Raw genomic sequence first — 11,894 nt, forward strand, 5'->3', positions numbered from 1 at the left:
GTGGCTGGGAGCTGTGGGGCCTCGGTGGTGGCTGGGAGCTGTGGGGCCGGTTTCCCCTCTGCCCACAGCAGCTGTAAGCTGTAAGGGGGGTTCCTCCGCTTACAGCGGCTGGGAGCTGCAGGATGACCATATTTCCAAAAGAGAAAATGGGACACCCCCAAGCTGCTTCCCTGAGATGGCCCCCTCTCCCACTGCCCCCTCCCCCCCGTGCGAGGCTGTCGCCCCTCGCTGGAACATTGCAGGGGGTCCCCGGTCGCTGGAACCCTGCCAGGGCCCCCGCTTGCTGCCAGCTCCAGAGTCCTGCAGCTCTGGGGCTGAAGTGGAGAATGTTGTGGAGGTCTCCGGAAGTCATGGATTCTGTGACTCCTGTGATCTCTGTGACATAAACGTAGCCTTAACACTAACTATATGACACTGGTCTCATCATGTACCTGCCCTGTCTCAGATGCCCATGTGTCAAATGGCCGCAATACTAACGTTTCTCATTAAAAGGGGTGATTCAAGGAGGATTAGCTTGGTCAGTGCCTTGTAAATGAAGGTGTGACACTAGGCTACCCATGTGTGGGGTAGGGAAGTATCTAATGAATTATGACTGATAGATAGTGAATGCTGCTGTTCTGACTAATGCTACACTGCTCTATAGAGTAATGCAGACTCTACCCAGCATTTTCAGGCCATTGCCAACAGATTGCAGACGCCAAGCAGTTTTTATTGCGCCTATTGTATGGTCTCAGTACTTTCAGAACATTGCAGTTTTGGTCATTCAACATGGCCTCTCCTGATGGGCCTGAAAACAGGCGCAGTGCAACATGGCTGTCTATTGTGCTGCAGTGCCAGCAAGTACATGGGTTTCCCCCTCAACCCGCCCTCTTTCCTTCACCGTTTCCAAAATATGGAGACTAACATGGCAAGATGATAACCTCTAGCTCCTGAGCTCCTTCGTGCCCGCTGCACAGCGGCGTAGGCTTCTGTTTGGCTCACAGGGACCTTGAGAGTAGAAAACCAGAATGCCCTGCCTGGGGGCATGACTCATCTTGCTCAAGGTCAAAGCCTGTTCACCCTGCTCTTTCCCGGTTTTAGTACTGCTTCATTCCCCCATGGAATAGTGTCAGTAATCAGGGCTTTGGTTTAATAGTTACATCAATATTTGACTGTAAATGTCCACTACAAACGGATAGGCCATATGGGGATGGGCGAGACGGGTGACATTTGCATGTGTCCCTGTGTGTGTGGGGGTGGGAGGGGGGCAGACAGTAGTTTTGCATCCCTGTGCCAGGGAAGGGGAACAGGAGTGTCACAAGCCCTGGTTCCACAGGGGTGGGTGTCTTTAAAACCTGGCCAGACTAATATAGGTCAGGAGTTTTGCCTGCAGAGACTGCCTGCCCATCATCTGGCTGGCCTGGCCACCATCCCTGCCTAAAATGGCCCCACCCTCTTTTGGGCTCCCTCCACCACTTGGAGCTTGCAGGGGGCTTTCAGAGTTCATCCTTCCACCCTACTCCTGGCAAATTTTCAGCCTTGAAATCAGAGCCAAAGGTGCATCCTCCCCCCCACCCCAAAAAAAACCGTCTTCATCTCACTAGCATGCTTTAGCTACTGACTTTGTGTTTGCCTGAGGCTAGGTCTACACTACTCGCCTGAATCGGCGGGTAGAAATCAACCTCTCGGGGATCGATTTATCGCGTCCCGTTGGGACGCGACAATCGATCCCCGAATCGGCGCTCTTACTCCACCAGCGGAGGTGGGAGTAAGCGCCGTCGACAGAAAGCAGCAGAAGTCGATTTTGCCGCCGTCCTCACAGCGGGGTAAGTCGGCTGCGATACGTCGAATTCAGCTACGCTATTCACGTAGCTGAATTTGCGTATCTTAAATCGACTCCCCCTGTAGTGTAGATGTACCCTGAGTTCCATGGGTCCTGAGAACATGCCAGAAACCAGAACAGAAAAAGGAACTCTGAGAACTCTTCCTTGCAGGCCTGGTTCATCACAGGTTGCCGAGTGGCTTGAGGAGAGAAACCAATGGCTGTCTTTTGGCCACTGAAAGTTTATAAGAAAACTTATAGGAGGAGGTGTGCAAAAGGGCCCAGACCCTCAAGGGTGTTTAGCCACCTAACTCCCATTGACTGCAAAGGGAGCTAGGTCACTAAATACATTTGAGGAGCTGGGCATAAGCGGCCCAAGAGCTCAAGTGCCATTGAAAGTCAGTTAAAGGGAGCGTAAGTCCTGTTGAAAGTCAGTGATCGGATTTGTGCTCCTAAATCATTAAGGAGCTTTTGAAAAATCCCCTCCCTAATAGCCAATTAAAAGGGCACTGTCTGGGTTGGCGGGAGGAGACGTCAGCCTTGCTGGATGGTTTGGCTTCAGACTGTTAGCATTCCAGTGTGACCATCCCACTTTATGACCCATATGGCCTAGCGCCACACTCCCAGTCACAGGGTTTGTTGTGATCACGCTGAAGGCATATGGGAAACTGAAGCGCTCAAACCTGTGGCATTCTCCCCCCTGCTCTGTTTGCATAAGAGCCAGGAGAGCGTGCCAAAGCTTGGCAAGATTTCCACTCTCAGCACAGCAGAGTGCAGGAATCAATCTTGTTAATTTCATTCACTGGCTGGCTCACAGGAATCAAGCTGGCAAGATGAGTGGTCTGATGGAAAATCCCTGCGTTGCGCTCCCAGCAATCCTTGTTCCCTGGGTTAGCTCTCTGCTAGATCACCCACCGTATAGGCTAGGATTTTAAGATGATTGCATTTCTTTGGGCCGGGGGGAGGGAAGGCGGAGCAGACAGTTCCAGGGACTGGTAGTGAGATAGAAGGCCTTTCCCCTGCTGCTCACAGTTAAAATCCAGCCAAGGCTAACAAGGAGGGGCAGGTGTTCACCCTGGCCAAAAGGCACTCTAGGTAACGTGTAACTGAAGTAGTGGGCGTGAGTCCCCATTGCCCTTGACCATTTACACTGGTGAAAGTAGGGATAAAAGACTATTAAGCCAAAAATGGTAGCAGTTTCCACCCACTTCCCCCTCTCCCCCCCCCCGTAAATTAATATATTCTAGCTAAGAGAAGTAGTGTTTTATGTGAAATGCATTGGTCCCAGTCCAATTCCTTGTGGAAGATTGCCCAGGCCAGAACTACTGTTAACGGGCACGCTAATAGGCGGGCCCTACCAGTTGGGAAAAAATAGGGCACTGATTAAAGATGTTTCTATAGGGGCTTATGTCTATACTTGTCTATATAGCCCCCATAGCTAGTATGGAATAGCTATTCCACACTCGTTCCCCTTGTGGACACGCTTATTGTGCATTAAGGATGCTTTCTTCTGATTTAGATTAATCCACTTCCAAGGAAGTCAGGCCCAAAGAGGTTAAGTCAGGGGTCGGCAACCTTTGGCACGCGGCAGGAAGCGGCGCAGGCGAGGGATGTGCTGGCCGCGGCTTCCCGCTGCCCCTATTGGCCTGGGATGGCAAACCGCGGCCAGTGGGGGCCGCGATCGGCTGAACCTGCTGCGTCAGCAGGTAAATAAACTGACCCAACCCGCCAGGGTGCTTACCCTGGTGAGCCGCGTGCCAGAGGTTGCCGACCTCTGGGTTAAATTCTAGAATTGTGACTATTTTTATTATCATGTGTAGTACGAGAGTACCGAGACGCAGCAATCAAAGCCAAGGTCCCCACGGCAGACACTAGCCACAGGTGACGGTGTAGAAATGAATGGGGCTGCTGTACAGATTCTTGAAGTTCATTTTCCTGCCCTACTTGGAATCAATGTGTTTGCCAGGGCTGTGTAAGGGATGTTCAGCTGTGATCAAGCTGAACAGGTGGACAGAAGGTGTGATGTTGCGGTATGTAAATTACAGCCAACTAGAGGGCTGGCTTCTAATTGGCCAATAGGGTAAATAGAGATGTGCAAATGCTATCTCCGTAAATATTAGTGTGACACATCTTAGGCTGCCAGTCTCATCCCACCGTTAGCGGCATTTGCTCACCCAGAGCCAGGAGCTAGAGGAAAGGGCCCTGTTGCATGGCCATACTTGGATTTTCTGTGGCAGGGTCTCATGTCATACACTAAATGACCTTGACCTCTGTCAGCTAAGAGAATCTGTTATATAGCTGAGAATTAAAACTCAATGCATGTAAAACCGTTAACTCAATTCTACTTAGGGAAAGAGTCCTGCAGCCTATATTCCCACACTATATTTTTTTTATACTGTATTTCACTAGAAAGTGCATTCCCTTTATGCATTATATAATGCACACAGACCTTCCTTCACTGCTGCAATAGCTTCACCTAGTCCAGGGGTCGGCAACGTTCGGCAGGCAGCTCGCCAGGGTAAGCACCCTGGTGGGTCGGGCCAGTTTTATTTACCTGCTCACGCGGCAGGTTCGGCCGATCACGGCCCCCACTGGCCACGGTTCGCTGTCCCGGGCCAATGGGGGCGGCGAGAAGTGGCGTGGGCGAGCGATGTGCTGGCTGCGGCTTCTCACCGCCCCCATTGGCCCGGGACAGAGAACCGCGGCCAGTGGGGGCCGTGATCGGCCGAACCTGCCACGTCAGCAAGTAAATAAAACTGGCCAGGCCCGCCAGGGTGCTTACCTGGCGAGCTGCGTGCCGAACGTTGCCGACCCCTGACCTAGTCCCATCCACTCAGCTACTAGCAACAGGCTAGATATTATGCATATTTTAGGGAGAAAACGATTGCTTATTTTTATACAACTGAAATTTCACTTTCTGTTTTACATTAAACTATTAAACAAAAATCATCCACTATTTGCATATATTTCACATGTATTAGTTAACTGTGTAATGCTCCCTAGTACACAGTTTGTAGTCTTATTTGTGCATGAAAGCACCCACAATGGGTTGATTGTTTTTCCAGACAGACCTGTAGAAACTGACTCTGCCCCAGACAGCTCATGATCGAAGGACGGACAGGTAGACAGAGGTAGAAACAACATATAACAATTGTATGGAAGTGAAATCTATATTGCGTTTTATTTATTTATTTTTGTTAAAAGCAAATTTATTACGTCACGCATACCCCTTCTATCTTCCCTGTACCTGCCCTTTTTTCTGTTATTTTAGGCTGTGATGACAGCCTAAACTTAGATTTGCAGCCATGACAGTGTTTCTTCCATGTTCTGTAAAGTGTCATGCACAATTTAGGTGCTATATAAATAATAATTACAGTATATTGGGCATTGTCCAGAGTTAAAAGCTAGAATCAAAGGTTAGAAACCCTTTGGGGCAGGGAATGTCTTTTTGTTCTGTGTTTGCACAATGCAGTCCTGGTCCATGACTAAGGCTCCTAGGTGTTATGGTAATACAAAATAATAATAATAAAATCATATAGTACTCACTTCCTGTCCGAAACAGTCATACAGAGTTGATGTGCAATGCTGACCAGTGGCCATATTCCATCCCCAAGAGTGGCAGTGCTTTTAGAGTGATCCTTAAATGATTAGGGATGGAAATTTGCTCTGCTACAGGAATTGGCGGGCGGGCACGGGCTGAGGGATGTGCTGGCTGCTGCTTCCCATGGGCCCCAGTGAGATCCGCAATCGGCCGAACCTGCGGACGCGGCAGGTAAACAAACCGGCTCGGCCCACCAGGGGACTTACCCTGGCGGGCTGCGTGCCAAAGGTTGCCGATCCCTGCTGTATGTGCTTAATGTTGCTTCCAGGAGTTATACTGATATAACATCATTGACCATGGGCATCAGGAAGGCAAAAATGTGGAACATTGAGCCAAATTCACCCCTGACGTAATTCCACTAAAGCCATGAAAATTCACCTTTCAAAACCATCTCATGCTTTAAGAAAAGCAAAGAAAGGGGACCAGTTTTACTAGAAAACAATTATTGGAATATATTTGAGCGAAAAATTAACAAAATGTGAAAAACTTTTGGAGAAAAGTGACCTGCTTTAAAATAACCAAATGCAAAAAGTCTCTAGGTATCAGTACCATATTCACTTTTATTAATATTTCTTACCTCTCCACTACCACCGTGGACCCACTCACACCTAAGTAGGTCCATAATCTCTCCCTTTTCCTGTTGTACACTCCATATATATTACAAATGTATTTGTATTATCATAGCACCAAGGAACCTCAGTCATAAATCAGGACCCCACAGTGCTAGACACCGCCCAGACACATAATATAAAGTTGTATGGTTATTGTTAATTGACATCTCTCCCGCATTTTCTTTATCCTCCCATGACTCATGTGCATAGGGCATCCACCAGTTTCCACCATTTATTTTGGTCTTTTGCTGGTCTGTTTAGGTTTCTAAGTGTGATGCTGATGGGTTTGGCTTCTTTCTCTATTGGTCTGTGTAATGTTTCTCTAGGTTGCCCTCTTTTTCTCTTTCCAGGGAGTGTCCATATGGTCTCTTGCTGTTGAAATTGTGTTATTGGCATCCTTAAAGCATATCCTAAAGATGCCCATTTTTGTCTTTTGATATTTGATGCTTTAGACTGGTTTGCGCTACTCAGAATTTCTGATGTTGCAAGAAACGCTTTCAAATGAACTCTGAAGATCTTCTGCAGGCATTTACTTTGGCATGACTATCTCCCATAACAATAAAAAACCCGCATTCATCATTCACATAGTCTCTGCCTTTTTCAGGATATCTTTCCTGGGGAGAGTTGAGCAAATAATGGATGTTTCAGTTCAGTTTTTTTTCAGCTGAAACTATTTGTCAAATTCAACCCAAATTCATGAATAGTTTCAGCAGGGCCGGTGCTACCATTAAGGCCAACTAGGCGGTTGCCTAGGGCGCCAAGATTTGGCAGCGCCAAAAAGGGGTGCCCCCAATTTTTTTTTTTTACAGTGTTCCTGGGCTGGGCTGCTGGTGGTGCGCTGACACGTGTGGCTCAGACTCCCTCTCCCAGCGCAGCGGCCGCTCCACTTCTCCTGCCTCCCACGTTTCTGGCGCCAATCAGCTGTTTGGTGCAGCAAGCCTGGGAGGGGAGGAGAATTGGAGCGGGGGCGGCGTGTTCAGGGTGGAGGCAGAGCAGAGGTGAGCTGGGGTGGGGAGCTGCTGCATGGCTTCCTGGGCGGAGAGCTTCCACGGGGGGGTGGCGCCTCAGGGCGGAGGCGGGGAGCTGCCACGGGGCTGTGGGGGGGGGGGGGGGGCGCAAGGTGGAAGTTTTTGCATTTTCAGAAGAAAAATCTGTTCACTAAAAATATATATGTTACCCAGCTATACTCCTTTCCTACCACCAAATTACTTGTTGCTGTTTGATACGGTAAGTGTCCATACTGCAGTTATCTGCCTCGTCACCATTCTCAGCAGAGACGAAGGATTGAATCTGCAGCCTCTGGCTCAGGGTTGAAGAATGATTCAGTCATTAATTCAGTTTCTACAAAATGCTAGAACTGTGTTGCTGCCAGTGGAATGATGTAGGGGAAAGCCACTGTTCAGACCTGCGCGCCACTTCCCACAGCTCCCATTGACTGGGAACGGTGAACCGCGGCCACAGGGAGCTGAGGGGCTCCGTGCCTGTGAACGCTCCAGGTAAACAAAATGTCCCGACCCACCAGCAGCTTACCCTGACGGGCTGGGAGCCAAAGTTTTCCAACCCCTGAAATAGAGGGTCGGCTTATGAAAGGGTCATACAGTTTTTGCTATTTTTACTTATCCATCTTGGAGGGGGGGTCGGCTTATAAATGAATGGGCTAATGAACGAGTATATATGGGGTATTTTAAAAAGGAGAGTGGCTTTCTTCCCATTCTGAGGCCTAATTCAATCTGACTGACATACGAGCAAGATACAAGGTATGAGATCAAACAGTGCTATTTATATAGTACCGAGAAGTGTTCTAGGACCTTCACAGCCATCCGAGAATGAAGGGTCACTGAACTGAAGTGCTTACAATCAAAACAGATGACAAAACAGATGAGGAGCAGACAAGGATTGCAATGTAAAACAGGCCAACTTTACACACAAAAAATTGCCCTTTTGTTTTCTGACCATTATCAATTTTGCATTTTTAACTCTTCCATTTTTTCTTCTTTCAAAATTGCTGGCTACTTGGACAATAAAGAAAAAGTGCTCCTGGTTTCACCAAAACATAGAATCATAGAACTATAGGCTTAGAAAGGACTGCAAGGGTCATTTAGTCTAACCCCTGCCAAGAGGCAGGATGCGTTAGGTCTAAACCATCCAAGACAGATGGCTCCAACCTCCTTTTGAAAACCTCCAGTGAAGCTTCCACAACCTCCCAAGGCAGTCTGCTCCATTGTCCTACTGTTCTTACAGTTAGCAAGTTTTTCCTGAGATTTAATCTAAATCTGTTGTGCTGTAGTTTGAACCCATTGCCTCTTGTCTTGCCCTCTATGGCAGGAAAGAACAATTTTTCTCCATCTTAAATATGGAATATCATTGTTTATTAGACAGGTTTAGTAGAGGTGCAGATTTCAGACTTTAGGATATAAAGACAGATGATCAGGTCTACTGTTGGTTATGTGATCTATCCAACAGTTGTGAAAACTCATAATCAAGGTAGCCAAAGTCATGTCAATTTTTTTTCTTTGCCTGATATTACACAACCAGCTACTGACTTATGAAAATACCCGATTGTCTGTGAAAATCAAGTTATAATTTTGGGTGGGAACTGTCTCTCTCTCTCTCTGTTTGTACAGCGCTGTGTGCAACAGGACAATGATCCTCATGGGAAGTTCTGCATTTTACTAATTAAATGATGTAAAGGTTGAACAGCCAAAATAAACATTAGATTCATTTGAAATTGGAGATAAGTTGAACATGGAACAAAACAGTAAACAACACTCAGTCACTCTAAATCAGCTAATGTGTAGTTTACATAGTAAGAATTTTTAAAATATCAGTTGACAATTCTACTGAAAATTAGCAGTCTCTCTGAATCTAATATACACATACTTAACCACCTGCCTGGCTAAACAGTCATGTTAATGCAGCACAATACCATTCCTTTTTGGTAGGACTTATAAAAAACATACACAAAAAGAGAACAAATGGAGACCACCTAATGAGGACTCTGACACTTGAGCATTTCAAATTACTGGCTGATGGGATAGAAGTGGAAAAATAGATGAGATTACAGCATGCCTAGAAAAGCCAGACCATCTTGGTTTACAACAAAAAGTGATCATACAGAGTCTCCAAATGCACCTGGCAATATTTTAAAACTAGGGTTACCATACGTCTGGATTTTCCCAGACATGTCCGGCTTTTTGGGCCTCAAATCCCCGTCCGGGAGGAAATCCCCAAAAGCCGGACATGTCCGGGAAAATAGGGAGGGAGAGACCGGTGGTGCTCGGCCGGAGGCTGGAGCCGGCAGTGCTCGGCCGGGGGCGGGCCGGGGCCAGCAGTGCTCGGCCGGGGGTGCTCGGCCAGCAGTGCGGAGCCGGGGGCTGGCGGTGCGGGGCCCGGGGCCGGCAGTGCCGGGCCGGGCGGTGCTCGGCCCGGGGCCGGGGCTGGAGCCAGCGGTGCGGGGCCGGGGTCGGGCCGGCAGTGCGAAGCGTCCAGGGGAGGGGGTGGAGTTGGGGCGGGGCTGGGGAAGGGGTGGGGCTGGGGTAGGGCTGGGGCCCGTGGAGTGTCCTCTTTTTGGACCCTTAGAATATGGTAACCCTATTTAAAATAGCAAAATCCTCAATAGATGACACAGTTGATAGCTTAAGCAGGATGGTGTATACTAATTTCTTATCTTTCTTTGCTATTGATCAAGTGCATGTATTAGCCTGAGAATGTAGCATTTGTATTGCAGTATGGTGCTTCCATTGATTGTTAAAGGACGTGAGAGGAAAACATAGAACCAAGGGGCTAAGCAATCCCTGGCCCTTGTAGATTCCAGGGGATTCCTTGCAGCAATATTGCACGTTACTTCTGCATGCTGCTGAACGGTGCTGCATTCTACCACAACTGTGACTATACATATCCCTGACATGCATACACTGCATGATAATTTGTGGAGTGCTTTTTAAATCACAGATGTCCTGTATGAAGAATACTTTACAAGTGTAGACAGAGTCTGAATCAGAGTTTTGATTGGTGTAAAATCAGCACACTCGCAATTGGCATAAATTGACATTGCCGTCAGTGGGAATCTGCCTCTTATGTGTTCTGCAACCTTGTTCTGGTTTTCCAGGCTCAGATTTCATTATTTTTGAATATTAACTTTATCCGGTTAGTAGATAAGTTATTTGTTCTATTTCTGTTGACAGTTATTTCTATGTAGCAAATCCTATGTACGCTTCACTATTCAACAATAGAAGCATGTTCTGGTTAAAAGCTCAGCTCTAATTATGCCGCTCAACCAGTTTTGATAAAAATCTTTAAAAAGAAAAAACCCTCAGAACAAAACAAAAAAGCCCCCACTATTTTAGTTATCCCAGCCTAAAATTCTAAACTAGACTGACTGCTGGTTTGGTCTCCCTGAAATCATTCCCTCTTTGTAACCATAATTAGGGATCAATCAACTAAATTACAAAGTCTCAGCAAATATTTAAAGTAACTATCCACTTCCCAGTTTGACTCAGGAGATACTAATGGGTATATCAGAATCAGCAGTTTCTACTCTTACCTTGTAGGTTTAGGTTTTTCTTGCCATAAAGAAGTCCAAGTAGCTGAACACAATCCAAAACTAAGTATTTCCTCTTGTTCTCTGAAGAGATGGTTGCTGAGATTTGTCAGGAATAGTTGTAATCACACGTGTTGTGTTACTAAGAAGGCCCTCAGCATAAAGACTAAGGATCAAATTCACCACTGGTGTAAGCAGCTACAACTCTATTGAATTCATGCGCGTATCTGCAAAATTCGAGGGGGTAGAATGAAGGCATAGTACATATTTCATACACTAAATGAGATCTGGATTTCTGTGTTGTCATGCTGAACTGCAGATTGCACAGAAGAGCTACTATCCTCTCCTTTTTAAAAAACCCAATATATTAGAATACACTGTTCTTTCTTACTAAAATCAATAGTGGCTGGAGTTTGTTTAAAGGGCACATTAAAACTAGGTTTAAAAATAAATTTGTCTTCATTCCCTCCCCCCCCCCAGGGCTCAACAAAAAATGGCTGCATTTTAACCCAGATGGAGCACAACTCTACTCAGTGCAGTTGGATATTTTAGGATGATGGCCTCGCAGAAAGAGCTGAAAAGCTTCACTTATTTTTGTCCACCGAGTGCTACTGAAAGAATTCTCTCATTACTACATGTAATGTATAGGACAGTGAAACCAGAATACAAGTATTTGGGAAAAGATTAAATCCGTTGCCCTTAACGTGACTTTTTCACTACCACACGTTCCATGGCAACAGTTCCTCTAAAGACAAGGCTCCATACATGATACAATCATGAGGCTGCTAAGAAAATAAATGCAGCACTTGTGCAAGATGTGCACCATGTGCAACCACACAAAAATAACTGCTGTTTTCCAGCTATTCAGCTTGCAATTTTAGGAGCTTCCCAAGTCTTGTCATACCCTTGACCTGCTGTGAAGGGGTTTAAGCTGTCTAGAACCTTATTTTTAGGATAGTGGCAGAGCAGACACCTTCCTAGTCAGAACAACTGCTAAGCTTCCCAGAAACATAACTCTGTTGTGGCTTAGGAAGATAACATGACAGCTGGCCCCTAAGACAATTCTTCACCCCCTTCGGATGATTCCTGTGGTGTGGCTCCTGTAAAGGACATCTATCTTTTGGTAGTCAGTTAAGCTTCGCCACATAATTCAGTGCAGCCCTGCTGCATTATTTAGTTCTAATGAGCTGCTTAGTACAAGAGGCCTTGCATAAAGGCAATGTGTGGTAAAAACCACAGCAGTCAGACAGGCTACTACTTCAGATGTATTTCAAAATATGCTGGCATATGACCAACAAAATTCAATTAAAATGTATCCTTCTACTTATGTCATTATGGGTA

The sequence above is a fragment of the Malaclemys terrapin genome, chromosome 10 (assembly GCF_027887155.1).
Source record: "Malaclemys terrapin pileata isolate rMalTer1 chromosome 10, rMalTer1.hap1, whole genome shotgun sequence".
NCBI classification, from domain to species: domain Eukaryota; kingdom Metazoa; phylum Chordata; order Testudines; family Emydidae; genus Malaclemys; species Malaclemys terrapin.